Raw genomic sequence first — 16,275 nt, forward strand, 5'->3', positions numbered from 1 at the left:
ATGTACTGATGGTGGCTGTGATACTGTATTTCTGTACCGATGGTGGTTTTGGTGATGTATTTCTGTACTGATGGTGATTCTAGTGATGTAGAGTATGTCTGTACTGATGTACTGTAGGTTCTTGTCATGTATTTCAGAAATGTCGGTGGTTCTGGTGGTGTATTCATGTATGGTTTTTGGTTCTGATCCTGTATCGCAATCCATAACTTGTCAGATAACATGATACATGGCTATGGTAATAAAATGTTGTGCCATCTAACAAATTAAGGATTACTACTAGTGATGGACGAGTGTACTCATTGCTCAGGTTTTCCCAAGCACGCTCGGGTGGTCTCCGAGTATTTGTTAGTGTTCGGAGATTTAGTTTCCATCGCAGCAGCTGAATGATTTACAGCTAGTAGCCAGCCTGAGTACATGTGGGGGTTGCCTGGTTGCTAGGGAATCCCCACATGTAATCAAGCTGTCTAGTAGCTGTAAATCATTCAGGTGAGGCGACGAAAACAAAATCTACGAACACTAACAAATACTTGGAGATCACCCGAGTGTGCTCGGGAAAACCCGAGCAACGAGTATACTCGTTCATCACTAATTACTACATCTGTATTCATGCTAGGAGCATCAATTAATAAAATGTAGCACTGGGACATTCTAAATACTAACAGCATGTAGTATGCTCACTGTCAGTATTCAGCTCTGCTTGCCATCATAGGACCACTCAAATGCGATTTTCATACTTACACTCACGTTCCGACTATCTTCTCCTTCTGCTTCTGTCAGTGAAGCCGGGGCGGTAGTATTTCACTGAACATGGAAAGAATCAGGAAGAGCAGCTCGTTAGCATATGGCTGCATGTAGCAGTGACATAACGATTACTTGAACTGCTTAAGTTATGTATAGGATGGAGCCGCAAACTGAATTTTTGACCCGGGTACAAGGAAACCTAGATCTGCCTCCGGATAGATAGATAGATAGATAGATAGATAGATAGATAGATAGATAGATAGATAGATAGATAGATAGATGATGTATAGATAATAGACAGATAATAGAGAATACAGATAGATAATAGATAGATAAATATAGATGATAGATAGATAGATAGATAGATAGATAGATAGATAGATAGATAGATAGATAGATAGATAGATAGATAGATAGATAGATAGATAGCTATAGACGATAGATATTAGAAAATACCAAGAAAAGAGGAACATATAAGATACACAGTTTTCATTTTTGGGCGATGATATCCAGTTATTACATTTATCAGATAATTTAGTGATGTTCTGCAGTAGAAATAATCTGGCGGTAACATGTGTCGCTCACATTCCTGATTTAGAATTCATACATTATATTTAGAATTTCAGCAGGAACGCTCATGGACTCATCTCACACAAGAAATGGCTAAAAAAAAACAAAACAGTGAAGTCATGAATATATTTCACAAATAGGACAATCCTGCACCATTTACAGTAAATTCAGAAAGTATTTGCCCCCCGTCCCACTGCCGCTGTTCTACAATGAATTATATAGCACAATTTCATATGCAGAGATCAATACATTTGCTCAAAAGCTCACGCATTTTACTCTTGTGATTTCAGCCTCCCGTCCTCGTGGATATCACATTACCTCTTTTTAGCTTTCCCTTAGTCCTGACTAGCAAACTGAGAAAAATCGTCACAACATGATATTGCCATGACACCACCATGCTTCACTGTAGGTATTGGTTAGATGATGAGCTGTACCTGTGTAACGTTATCTCAAGCACGGACAGTACACCAGGCTCATCAGGTCTGAGAGATCTATTTAATAAAGTAGGTAATTTTCATTGTGAAATCCGTCCCCAGGTCTCACAACCCAAACTGCTTTCTTTGGTTAATACATATGTTAGACCTGATGCACCTGGAGTACTTACTTTGGAAATGCATGTCAGAATGGCTGTGTGAGGCTTCATGAAAATGTAACTCAATCTCTTCCCACCTAACCAGATTGACAGCTCCTCAGTGACCCTCCTCCCTGTTGCTGTTAAAATCCCATAGTGCTCAGTACAAACTGCAGCTGTCAGTCAGGTTGGGTGGGCGGAGATTGAATAACTGTCAGTCAGGCTGGAGGGTGGAGACTGTCACATGGACTCATGAGCTCTCACTCTTTAGCTGGATTCTTAAAATGCTCATCTTAATATCAGGATTATACTGATTATACCACCAATCTGACATGGATTTTCTCAATAAGTACATCAGCCTCATCAGTCTTCAGTAATGCAACTGTTAAGTAATGCAAGAGGAAGGAGGTAGAGTGAGAGGAAAATCGGCTTACCTGATACGTATGTATATAGCATAAGTCAGATGGACAATCGCATGGAGAAGCGCGGGCCAGGGCTGGTAAGAATACAATGAGAAAAAGAGATTCCAGAAAAATATAAGTCCTTTTCATTGTTTAAAACTTCACATTTATTCCTTGGATTAAAAAGGTATGTACATAGGACAAGCCACGGATATTAACAGGACCAACAAGTTCGGCTGTCACACCTTAATCATGGTCTCTTCAGTAGTGCTGTTCACACTACTATGCTGCTTCAACAGTGTGTAGCTTCTCTACATGCTAGTTGTTTGCCAGTTCATCACTGCTGCCTGTGGTTAACCATTTGTTTGCTGAGTAACCTTTTGTCTATGAGCATAAAGAACTCTCATCTGTTGCTGTTCACACTACAAATGCTGTTGCGACAGCATGTATCTTATCTACAAGCAAGTCTTCAGTTTCCCTGATCATCATTTCTGCCTGCATCTTTGCCAAGGACCATCTGTCTGCTGATGTGTTAACTATTTGCTTGCTGCAAGTCCTGGACTGATTAAACAGCTACATCTCCAGAGTCTTTTGACATTTCCTCCTTTGCTTGTCTGATTATATTGCCAGCGGCAGTTGCATATAGACATATAATTATAGCGAGCGACGTAACAGCAAATTGCAACATGTTAATAACTCCCTGGAGTCAATGCAAATCTAATTACTATCCGACCATTGATTTGTATCTACGGCAATATTCCGAGCGCTTGTTCGCTCTTCGGGATGGTGACGATCGGTTCCCTTTAAATCTCTGACTACATCCCACACACCATTTGCGGTGAGGCCTCGTAAAATACAAGTTATCAAAGCCATAAATGAGTAAGAGCTTTATCACCGATGTACAAGTGGTTAAGAGACATTTCATATTGGCTGTAAATTTAAGCTGCAGCCGCGGCGCGCTTCCCCGCTGAATACATAGCACTCGCCCTATTGAGCGGCAGATGATGGAGTGCGGACATTTTATATATATGTATGTATATACTATCTGGCGGGGGAGGTTCATTTACATATAGATTCATCTGGATACTGAATATTGACCCTGAAAAATGGAAAGAAGGTGGGAAAAAATCCTTCTTGTAAAGACGTGTAAGAAGGAGACGGGACCTTCACATAAAAGGAGCCATGGGGTGCAAAAACTATCCCAAAATCCCATTGGCACGGTATGGCCAAATTTCAATTTTGAAAGGCACCTATAGACACCATAAGATACTCTTCAGATACCCTAATACTACAGGATAGCCATGGAGTTCATATGGGCCATGACGCCATGTGCACCTTCCGGAGCCGGGTGCAGAGGTGGCAATTGGTGCCTAAGGAAGCTTAAAGATAGCAAATCTTCTGGTTGACCACAACATTTCCCAAAATGCAGCCCCTCCAAAAACAATTCTTGAGCATAAACCGGGAAGCTCCATTATAGGACGAAGCCCTAATATCCAACTGAAACGGGGACTGGAAAGGGTGAAAAGAGCCATGGACTGTGAAAATTGGCAACATGCAAGGTGCGCCGCCATCATCCATCTCTCGGGCAGTCATGATCCAAAGTTGCAATCCAGTGGCCATTGAATGGATGGTCATTTAATGGTGGAAATGCCTGTGTCCTGGCTTTTTCCAGCAAAAGCAGCTGTTTGCCTGGGACTTTTTTTATTTGGAAGCCGGACCCCAAATAATATCACTTCTTGATCAGTGGTGGTCCACAACAAGTCAACATAATGAAGGGAAATCTCTGACCATTGCACAGAAATGTTTTTTCCACTGCGGGCATGTCCGTTTGTGAAAGACCCCTCTATGGCATGGAGACCCTTTTTGTGCACTATATCAGGAGGGAGGTGGACATGTCTGGATGAATTCTGCAGCAATCTTTATATTCTTATATGGGAATAATGAAAAAAACAACTAAATCTTGCCAATCCCTTTAATGTATATGACATTCTATATTAAAGGGTTAAATTATAATATTCTTTTTTTTTTTCACAGGGAGATTTTTTACTTTGAAATGGGAGTAGGTGGCTGGTGTGACGGTCGCAGGAAATGTGTGTGATGGCTCGCTTTGGATAATTGGGATCACACCTTTATTGTTGGCAATAACAATGCCGTTAAGAATGGAAATGGCAGCAGGAGCAGACGTCCTGCCAGGAGTCAGGAACACGCGGCTAATGACTGAGCAAACATGCACATAATTTAAGATAAGATGAATGGGAACAAGCACCAGGGAGAAATCAGGGCCCACGGGTCACAGGCTGAAAGCGAATCCGGAGATGATCCTAAACATCGAAGCGGCAATACCAAGGAACAAATGGACACGATGACGCAAATAGCAGTATGGCGCCATCTAAAAACTGAGAAAACACAGTCAATCCAGGATCATGGTGCACTGCCACGAACACACGTCGGATTTGCAGAAACTTGGTCTCCTACTACTTGTGTCTACTTTGCAACTTTTTGTATAAACAAAACAGAATCTGTCCATTACAAAAAGAAATCTTCTCAGTGTCTTAGGAGATCATCCATGTCACAGTCCTCCTCTTCCTCACTGGCCTGTGTGTGGCTGTAGGACAACTGTCTGCAGCAGGAGCCTCCCCCTTCACCTTTACAGGAAGCAACTTTTGTTTTGAGTTTTAGGTTGGTCAGGATGCTTGTTGATGGTTGTTATTTCGGTCCAGGTCCAGCAGGCTTGAACCACACCCCAATGTAGTATTTGCCAACTTCTACATCCATCTGAGGGACTTGTGACCTCTTGAGATAGCCACAATGGAGCATCCTGGCATCAAGCACAAGAAACCTTCCCAAAGCCCTGGTTTCCTGGATGTTGCATTTGGTGGTGCCTGGAGACAACTCTTCCAGGATCTGGGAGATCTCCCCTTTTGCCAAAATGTCCAGAATTGTTTACAACTTAAGACTCCCCAGTATACTATTTGGCAACTTTTACTTCCATGTAAAGGACTTGTGACCTCTTGATGTAGCCACAACCCCTGCTCCATTTTCTATTTCTAAATTGGACCCTGGGATCTGCCCATTGATGGAGCATCAAGGACAAGAAACTTTCCCAAAAAGGTGGTTTCCTGGATGGTGTATTTGGTGATGCCTGGAGACAACTCTCCCAGGAATCCAGGAGATCTCCCCTTTTACCAAAATGTCCAGGAGTGTTGACAACTTAAGACTCCCCAGTGTACTATTTGGCAACTTTTACTTCCATCTCAGGGACTTGTGAACTCTTCAGGTAGCCACAACCCCTCACGCTCCATTTTCTATTTCTAAATTAGACCCTGGGATCTGCCCAGTGATAGAGCATCAAGCACAAGAAACCTTCCCAAAGCGCTGGTTCTCTGGATGGTGCATTCGGTGGTGCCTGGAGACAACTTTTCCAGGAATCCGGGAGCTGTCCCCTTTTACCAAAATGTCCAGGAGTGTTGACACCTTAAGATCCCCCAGTGTACTATTTGTCAACTTTTATTTCCATCTGAGGGACTTGTGACCTCTTGAGGTAGCTACAACCCCTCACGCAATATTTTCTAGCTCTGAATGGGACACTGGGTTCTGCCTGATGATGGAGCACCATGTCATCAAGAGCAAGAAACCTTCTTGGTTTCCTATGCGTTCGGTGGTGCCTGGAGACAACTTTCCCAGGAATCCAGGAGATCTCCCCTTTTACCAAACTGTCCAAGAGTGTTGGCAGCTATGGTCTCGGTCAGTCATAAAAAAGGTCTTCTGCCCTTTCTATTTATTGACTTTGATTTATTCTCAGTATGGATCAGTCATCTTAGTGGGACAAACTCTTTAGGGTGAAGAAGGATCTGGCCGTGGTGATATGAAGTCCATAGCTGCTGCCCCTGTACCGACTCTGTGCCCCAATGACTCTTGATTTTGGCCAAACGTCTAGAACTCCATGGCGGATTTTGCTTGTGTGACAGTCAATGAGAGCATTTATCTGGGGGCAACTTGTGTTTTTTGCAAAAAAAAAAAAAACTAACATGACTTCTTTTGCATAATTATTAATTCCCTGCAGATGATGGATCTCACAATCTTATCTCACGTTCTTGCTGCATTTCTGCATGTGAGCGTTCACAGCAGAATTTGCGCTTTAGGTTGCGGTTAATCATTTATTTGTGTTTATACTTGGAGGGTCTCTGCAGGGTCCATGCAGGACCATAATAAGGTGGGTGAGAAAGTCTGCACACTCTACAAATACCAGATACAGATGTGTACAATGATAACACATACATCCTGCCTCCTGCATCTGTGATTCATCATACCCTTCACTGCCCCCTCCCCACCACCATCAGGGGTCAAACTCTAGGGGAGATTAGGAAAATGCAAACAAAACTCAAAAGTAGGACATCAGAAAGGAAGAGGAAACTGCATACCCAAAAATACACTGCAGCTGTCTGATCTGGGCTGTAACCCATTCCTGCATGTAGACCCACATTGTGGTGGGAGCGCGGATGCAATTCCTCATACCACTAACTTAGCATCATAAAGGGTAAACTGGTCACGTGATCAACAACGTTCTCTTACACTGGTCGGTAATTGGGGATCTTAGATGCAACTCCTCTCTTGATACGTTGCTTGTTGTTACAGCATATAAGTTTGTAAAGGAGTTCCGTCATTTAGTGCTATGGCATGCGTGAAAAAAAATTAAGAAGTGACTTCAGAAAGATTCTGAAAAGTGCCATTTAATAGCATATGACCCCCTACATTACATCCCAAAACGAATACAGACAACACATCGGACGCTTTAAACAAATAAAGACCCCAGAATAAACAAAGAAAGACTTTTGTATAAAAAACAGACTCAAAACAAGACCCCCTAAACTATTACATAACTAGACCAAACTCCCTAAATGACCAGACCCCCTAAGAAAAATACACAACTAGACCAAACTCCCTAAATGACCACACCCCAAAATCAATACACAGCTAAACCAATCTCCCTGAATGAATACACAACTAGATCAAACTGCCTGAATGAACAAGCCCCGAAATCAATACACAGCTAAAACAAACTCTCTGAATGAATACACAACTAGACCAAGCTCCCTAACTGACCAGACCCCAGAATCAATACACAGCTAAACCAAACTCCCTGGGCTGTAACCCATTCCTGCATGTAGACCCACATTGTGGTGGGAGCGCGGCTGCAATTCCTCATACCACTATCTTAGCATCATAAAGGGTAAACTGGTCACATGATCAACAACGTTCTCTTACACTGGTCGGTAATTGGGGATCTTAGATGCAACTCCTCTCTTGATACGTTGCTTGTTGTTACAGCATATAAGTTTGTAAAGGAGTTCCGTCATTTAGTGCTATGGCATGCATGAAAAAAAATTAAGAAGTGACTTCAGAAAGATTCTGAAAAGTGCCATTTAATAGCATATGACCCCCTACATTACATCCCAAAACGAATACAGACAACACATCGGATGCTTTAAACAAATAAAGACCCCAGAATAAACATAGAAAGACTTCTGTATAAAAAGCAGACTCAAAACAAGACCCCCTAAACCATTACATAACTAGACCAAACTCCCTAAATGACCAGACCCCCTAAAAAAAATACACAACTAGACCAAACTCCCTAAATGACCAGACCCCAAAATCAAAACACAGCCAAACCAAACTCCAAGAATGAATACACAACTAGATCAAACTGCCTAAATGAACAGGCCCCGAAATCAATACACAGCTAAACCAAACTCCAAGAATGAATTCACAACTAGACCAAACTCCCTAAATGACCAGACCCCAGAATCAGTACACAGCTAAACCAAACTCCCTGAATGAATACACAACTAGATCAAACTGCCTAAATGAGTAGGCCCCGAAATCAATACGCAGCTAAACCAAACTCCAAGAATGAATACACAACTAGATCAAACTCCCTAAATGACCACACCCCAAAATCAATACACAGCTAAACCAAACTCCCTGAATGAATACACAACTAGACCAAACTCCCTAAATGAACAGGCCCCGAAATCAATACACAGCTAAACCAAACTCCCTGAATGAATACACAACTAGACCAAACTCCCTAAATGACCAGACCCCAGAATCAATACACAGCTAAACCAAACTCCCTGAATGAATACACAACAGATCAAACTGCCTAAATTAACAGGCCCTGAAACTAATACACAACCAGACCAAACTCCTTAAATATAGACAGACCTCCTAAATAGACATAGACCGTAGAATAACCACTCAAAAATAAACAAATCCCACATCAAACCTAAATAATACCGGAATACAGATCCCAGACCATAGACAGAAAAACAGACCCAGACAATCCCCCTAAATGACTTGACACGCCAGAGTAGACCTCCTGAAAAATAGAGACACCAGACCTTTGAAAAAAAATACCCACCCCAAATCAGACCCCATAAAAAAAGTAGCCATAAGACAATTTGTTAAATAGAAATAGACCCCTAAATGATACCCCCTAACTAATTGTGTCCCAAACCAAACCACGGAAAATAAATAAATACTGATCCCAGTCTAGAACCTGTAAATAGATACAGACCCCAAACCAGACCTCCTATATGACAGAGACCATGGACCAAACAATGTAAATAATTATGGACCCCCCAGTTGTCTTAAAGTTCCAAGATCGCTGGAGATAGCAGAGAACTGTACTCCACTCCCTCAGTCCCATGAAAAGTGAATGGAGCTGTGGTCACACATGCTTGATCCCGGTTCGTTCACACATGTTTATGGTTGATGGGAATCCCAGTGATCAGACCCTTTGTGATCGGGCACTTATCAGCACTCCTGGGAATAAGTAATGAGTTGTGATTATGGGAAAATCCCTTTAATTCCATATTGCAAAATTATTTTATGGGTTCATTACTGCAGGGGTGACCATGTGTGCAGGGGGCTCAGTAGCTGAAGAGCTCTTTGCATGCGGTAGATACTGGAAATATTAGATAGCCAGAATGTATGTCTAACAGCAGTGCCCAGAGCTGAGCCCTGTTCACTGCTGTTAACCATTTAACTGCTGCTGTCGATTTTTGACAGCAGCAATTAAATGGAACAGTCGCAAGTGGCCCCTGTCACTGCTCAGCTTTGTAGAAAACTGTGATTTTCACTATATATTGCAATACTGTGTCATTGCAGCATATAAATGATAGGACAATCGCCGGTTCAAGCCCCCTAAGGGGACAAAAAAAATAAGGTAATAATTAAAAAAAAAAAAAAGTTTACTTTTTAAAATAAAAAGTAAAATAAACTTAAGAAAAAAATTATTAAAATACATATTTCTTATCATCGTGTCCATAAAATTGCAGATGTATCATAATATAACTACGGTGAAAGCTATAATAAGAAATAAATAAGGAAACCGACAGAATCGCGTTTTTTTGTAACCATGCATCCCTAAAAAAATGCAATAAAAGAGATCAAAAGTGATATGCTATCAGTAAAGTCATCAGTTCGCCACATAAAAAAACTAGCCCCCCACAGCTGTATTGACGTGTAACAAGGTGACACGGGGTGGTAGTCGTGGGCGAGTTCACTAAGTAACAGTCAGTGAGCACCCTGACCCCTTGCACATAAAATGACAGGTGACGTCCCAGTCCTGCAATACAGTCAGTTACCTTCATCACACGCTCACTTCAGCCGCTGGAGATGAGTACTCAGGAAAACACCACAGGCCACAGTTCTGTTCCAACAGGAAAACTTTACTGTAAACAACACAATGCTTCTTGCTCTGTCCCTGCAACTTCATGAGGCTACACAGCATCAATTGCTCCCATCCAGGTTTGGGAACCGCCACAGTCCTTCTGGAGATGTTCCCACAGTACTAGGGCTGGTGAAAACTGCTCGGCAGTCCGTGGCAGCTTGTATCCCCCCGACAGGGGTTCCCTCTGTTCCTGGATGTGGAGAGCGTCTTGCCCTGGGCAAGCCTGCCCGGCTCTGCTCTAGGAACAGGAAATCCTTTTCCTGTAAGCCTGCTATGCCATCCCCTTTCTTTACTCCTCCCCGCAGTGTAACCCATTCTTTCCCTAACTGAACATTCAGATAACATATACAGCACATTACACATTACACGTTAAAAATTACATCACAATATAAAACATGAGGGAACCATTGGGGGGGGTGCTGCATGGGCTCGATGTGTAGGAGAGAGGAGGCAATTGAGGGTCCCCGCCACCTCCTTACAGATGCAAAAAAAAAGAAATGTAACGAGTCTCAGAAAATGGTGACACAAACCAACATTTTTCTTTTTCCGAATCACCTGAAATTTTTAGCAACACTGAAATTAAAAAAATATTATTCAAGATTGATATCGCCATAATCGGACTGACCTGGGTAATTGGGTTTCCAGGTCATTTTTACCGCACAATAAAATGCAAAAAAAACTGGCGGCATTGCATTTCTTTAATTATTTTATCCCAATTCAATTTTTTTGCCATTTTCAGTGCATTATATGGTAAAATGGAAGTTGTCATTGTCACGCCGCTGCAATGCAGGTAAATGCAAGCTCCACTAGATGGCAATAGAGTGGTGGAAGGACTGCACACAGCAAGACCAGACCTTCAATGCAGTGGCGAGGCCACCACCAGGTGGCAGCAGAATAGTCAAAACAAGCCGGGTCGAAAAAAGACTGTAGTGCAGTGCAAAATAAGCAAACACAGAGTCAACAACAAGCCAAATGGGTCAATACTGGTCAGGAGCAGATATGCCAAAGACGAGACAAAACCACAGGTCAGGGTCCAAACCAAGTCAAAACCAGAGAGTCAATACACGAAAGGGGAACACTGAGTCAGGAAGAGGGGAAAAACAGACACAGGTTCAGTAAGCAAGCAGCAGGATAAATCAGGGTAAACAGAGTCAGCTACACACACCATAGGCAGAAACTATAACTGACATGGTCTGCAGGACAAAGCAGAGATAAATAGCAAATCTGAGACCAGACTGAGGCTGAGAAAGTTAACCCCTCATGACAGTCATTCAAAACTACAACTCGTCCCGCAAAAAAACTCAATCCCTCATTCAGCAATGTAAAGGGAAAATAAAAAAAAAGTTATGGCTCTTGGAAGAAGGGGAGGAAAAAATTCAAATGTGAAATCAAAAGATTGGCTGCAGAGTTTTATTACAGCACAAGTCCTAATAAGGATTGGCTGCAGAGTTTTATTACAGCACAAATCCTAATAAAGATTGGCTGCAGAGCTTTATTACAGCACAAGTCCTAATAACGATTGGCTTGCAGAGCTTTATTACAGCACAAGTCCTAATAAAGATTGGCTACAGAGCTTTATTACAGCACAAGTCCTAATAAAGATTTATACAGAGCTTTATTACAGCACAAGTCCTAATAAAGATTGGCTTGCAGAGCTTTATTGCAGCACAAGTCCTAATAAAGATTGGCTACAGAGCTTTATTACAGCACAAGTCCTAATAAAGATTGGCTACAGAGCTTTATTACAGCACAAGTCCTAATATAGATTGGCTACAGAGCTTTATTACAGCACAAGTCCTAATAAAGATTGGCTACAGAGCTTTATTACAGCACAAGTCCTAATAAAGATTGGCTTGCAGAGCTTTATTACAGCACAAGTCCTAATAAAGATTGGCTTGCAGAGCTTTATTACAGCACAAGTCCTAATAAAGATTGGCTTGCAGAGCTTTATTGCAGCACAAGTCCTAATAAAGATTGGCTACAGAGCTTTATTACAGCACAAGTCCTAATAAAGATTGGCTACAGAGCTTTATTACAGCACAAGTCCTAATATAGATTGGCTACAGAGCTTTATTACAGCACAAGTCCTAATAAAGATTGGCTACAGAGCTTTATTACAGCACAAGTCCTAATAAAGATTGGCTTGCAGAGCTTTATTACAGCACAAGTCCTAATAAAGATTGGCTTGCAGAGCTTTATTACAGCACAAGTCCTAATAAAGATTGGCTTGCAGAGCTTTATTGCAGCACAAGTCCTAATAAAGATTGGCTCGCAGATCTTTATTACAGCACAAGTGCTAATAAAGATTGGCTACAGAGCTTCATTACAGCACAAGTCCTAAAAAAGATTGTCTTGCAGAGCTTTATTACAGCACAAGTCCTAATAAAAATTTGCTGCAGAACTTTATTACAGCACAAGTCCTAATAAAGATTGGCTACAGAGCTTTATTACAGCACAAGTCCTAATAAAGATTGGCTACAGAGTTTTATTATGCAGCGCCCCAGAGTCCTGGTCGTTGCAGTACTGATGCTCCGCCGCTATGGGGAGCTATGGTACGTCTGATGGCACTGAAGGAGTTCACCTGACCAGGTATCACAGACACCAATACACTTCACAGTCTGGCCTCCAGGGGGAGCTAAAGGTGCTATGTATTAGGCCACTCCTCACAATCTGTTAAAACTGGGGGTTGGAGAGGAAGTTAGAGAGAAGCTGACTGGGAATCGAACAGGCAACACCCGGTGGCAGAGGGTGTTGCGGGGAGAGACTCAGGGGGGTCCCTGTCAGGGGTGGGATCCTGACAGAGGCCTAGCGAACAGAGAGAACGTTACGGGACCGCGCCTGCCCTAGATAGCGGTGGTGCCCTAAGAAAGGACAAGAAGCGAGGTATATTGTGCTGAGTGAGAAACGAGATCACGCAACAAGGAGAAATACCAGTAGGAGTCGTGCTGTAAGACGAGGCAACATCCTACTGAGGCGCGTAGCCGGTGGCCGGAACGCCGAGGAAGTACTAGGCTCCAAGCAATACTTCAAACCTACGGCAGGACAGTCAGCTATAGGCGGGCTGTCTCACACCAATCACCTACGAAGACACAGGGGGCAACAATAGGAGTCAATACTGGTCAGGAGCAGATATGCCAAAGACGAGACAAAACCACAGGTCAGGGTCCAAACCAAGTCAAAACCAGAGAGTCAATACACGAAAGGGGAACACTGAGTCAGGAAGAGGGGAAAAACAGACACAGGTTCAGTAAGCAAGCAGCAGGATAAATCAGGGTAAACAGAGTCAGCTACACACACCATAGGCAGAAACTATAACTGACATGGTCTGCAGGACACAGCAGAGATAAATGGCAAATCTGAGACCAGACTGAGGCTGAGAAAGTTAACCCCTCATGACAGTCATTCAAAACTACAACTCGTCCCGCAAAAAAACTCAATCCCTCATTCAGCAATGTAAAGTGAAAATAAAAAAAAAGTTATGGCTCTTGGAAGAAGGGGAGGAAAAAATTCAAATGTGAAATCAAAAGATTGGCTGCAGAGTTTTATTACAGCACAAGTCCTAATAAGGATTGGCTGCAGAGTTTTATTACAGCACAAATCCTAATAAAGATTGGCTGCAGAGCTTTATTACAGCACAAGTCCTAATAAAGATTGGCTTGCAGAGCTTTATTACAGCACAAGTCCTAATAAAGATTGGCTACAGAGCTTTATTACAGCACAAGTCCTAATAAAGATTGGCTACAGAGCTTTATTACAGCACAAGTCCTAATATAGATTGGCTACAGAGCTTTATTACAGCACAAGTCCTAATAAAGATTGGCTACAGAGCTTTATTACAGCACAAGTCCTAATAAAGATTGGCTTGCAGAGCTTTATTACAGCACAAGTCCTAATAAAGATTGGCTCGCAGATCTTTATTACAGCACAAGTGCTAATAAAGATTGGCTACAGAGCTTCATTACAGCACAAGTCCTAAAAAAGATTGTCTTGCAGAGCTTTATTACAGCACAAGTCCTAATAAAAATTTGCTGCAGAACTTTATTACAGCACAAGTCCTAATAAAGATTGGCTACAGAGCTTTATTACAGCACAAGTCCTAATAAAGATTGGCTACAGAGTTTTATTATGCAGCGCCCCAGAGTCCTGGTCGTTGCAGTACTGATGCTCCGCCGCTATGGGGAGCTATGGTACGTCTGATGGCACTGAAGGAGTTCACCTGACCAGGTATCACAGACACCAATACACTTCACAGTCTGGCCTCCAGGGGGAGCTAAAGGTGCTATGTATTAGGCCACTCCTCACAATCTGTTAAAACTGGGGGTTGGAGAGGAAGTTAGAGAGAAGCTGACTGGGAATCGAACAGGCAACACCCGGTGGCAGAGGGTGTTGCGGGGAGAGACTCAGGGGGGTCCCTGTCAGGGGTGGGATCCTGACAGAGGCCTAGCGAACAGAGAGAACGTTACGGGACCGCGCCTGCCCTAGATAGCGGTGGTGCCCTAAGAAAGGACAAGAAGCAAGGTATATTGTGCTGAGTGAGAAACGAGATCACGCAACAAGGAGAAACACCAGTAGGAGTCGTGCTGTAAGACGAGGCAACATCCTACTGAGGCGCGTAGCCGGTGGCCGGAACGCCGAGGAAGTACTAGGCTCCAAGCAATACTTCAAACCTACGGCAGGACAGTCAGCTATAGGCGGGCTGTCTCACACAAATCACCTACGAAGACACAGGGGGCAACAATAGGAGAAGGGCGACACTAGGGTCCAGGAAGAGCTCCGAGCCTACCCGTCATACGGGTGCGTCCTAGCCATATCATCTGGGGGACGAAGAAGAACATCAGAATCGAGTTGTGAGGGAACACGAGAAACAGACACAACAGTTGTGGGGACTATCCCGTAAGCACAGCAGGGGAGGACCACAACACACAAGCGCTAGAAGGTAGGCACAGATTTCCACCTGCAAAGGGAACTCTGGAGGTGCCATCGGACCGGCCGGACTTGCGCAGCCTGGTTGACCGTATTCCAGACTGAGGATCCTGAAGCCTTCAGTAAAGAGGTAAAGAGACTGCAACCTGGTGTCCTCGTTATTTACTGCGACCGGCACTTCACCGCACTACCACCACCATCCACACCTATTATTGGGCGCCCCTCAGCAGGGTCACGGACCGGGTCTAGCCACCGTGACAACCCCAGAGCAGAGACACAGAGGCCCGGTACCGGGTTCCCCTCGGCCCTGCGGCAGTGGGGGCGCTGCAAACTTGGCGTCACGAACAGGATCTACTTAAGCCTGAAGAATCGGGTCATGTGTGCCTTGGAACTGTGCTTTATTATACTTGGACTGTGACTTATTGCAAAGACTGTGTATCGCCACTTGCCGCCAAAAGTTCCCGCCAAGAACCGCCGCCATTACAGCGCTAAGGAGAGCGCAGGAGAAGAAGAGGGGCGTGGAGTAGGCGTGGACCAGCTGAAGAGCGCGAAAGACAATGGCCGCCCAGTCTAAACATTTTTGCATCCTGAGGACGGGTCCGTCAGCAGCCGAGGTCCGCCTTCTCATCCTCTTTGGAGGGTGGAGACTAGTGTTGAGCATTCCGATACCGCAAGTATCGGGTATCGGCCGATACTTGCGGGTATCGGAATTCCGATACCGAGATCCGATACTTTTGTGGTATCGGGTATCGGTATCGAAACAACATTAATGTGTAAAACAAAGAATTAAAATAAAAAATATTGCTATACTCACCTCTCCAACGCAGCCTGGACCTTACCGAGGGAACCGGGAGCCTTCTTTGCTTAAAATGCGCAGTTTTACTTCCTTCCGTGACGTCACAGCTTGTGATTGATCGCGTGCCGCCCATGTGGCCGCGACGCGACCAATCACAGCAAGCCGTGACGTAATTTTCAGGTCCTCAATGCCTAATTCTAGGCATTCAGGATTTTAAAATTACGTTCCGGCTTGTGATTGGTCGCATCGCGGTCACATGGGCGACGCGACCAATCACAAGCCGTGACGTCACGGGAGGCAGGAAACGCGCGCATTTTTAAAATTACGTCACGGCTTGTGATTGGTTGCGTGCCGCCCATGTGACCGCGACGCGACCAATCACAGCAAGCCGTGACGTAATTTCAGGTCCTGATGCCTATTTCTGCATTCTGCAACCAATCACAAGCCGTGACGTAATTTTAAAAATGCGCGCGTTTCCTGCCTCCCGTGACGTCATGGCTTGTGATTGGTCGCGTCGCCCATGTGACCGCGATGC

Source organism: Ranitomeya variabilis, chromosome 1 (genome assembly GCF_051348905.1).
Source record: "Ranitomeya variabilis isolate aRanVar5 chromosome 1, aRanVar5.hap1, whole genome shotgun sequence".
NCBI lineage: Eukaryota > Metazoa > Chordata > Amphibia > Anura > Dendrobatidae > Ranitomeya > Ranitomeya variabilis.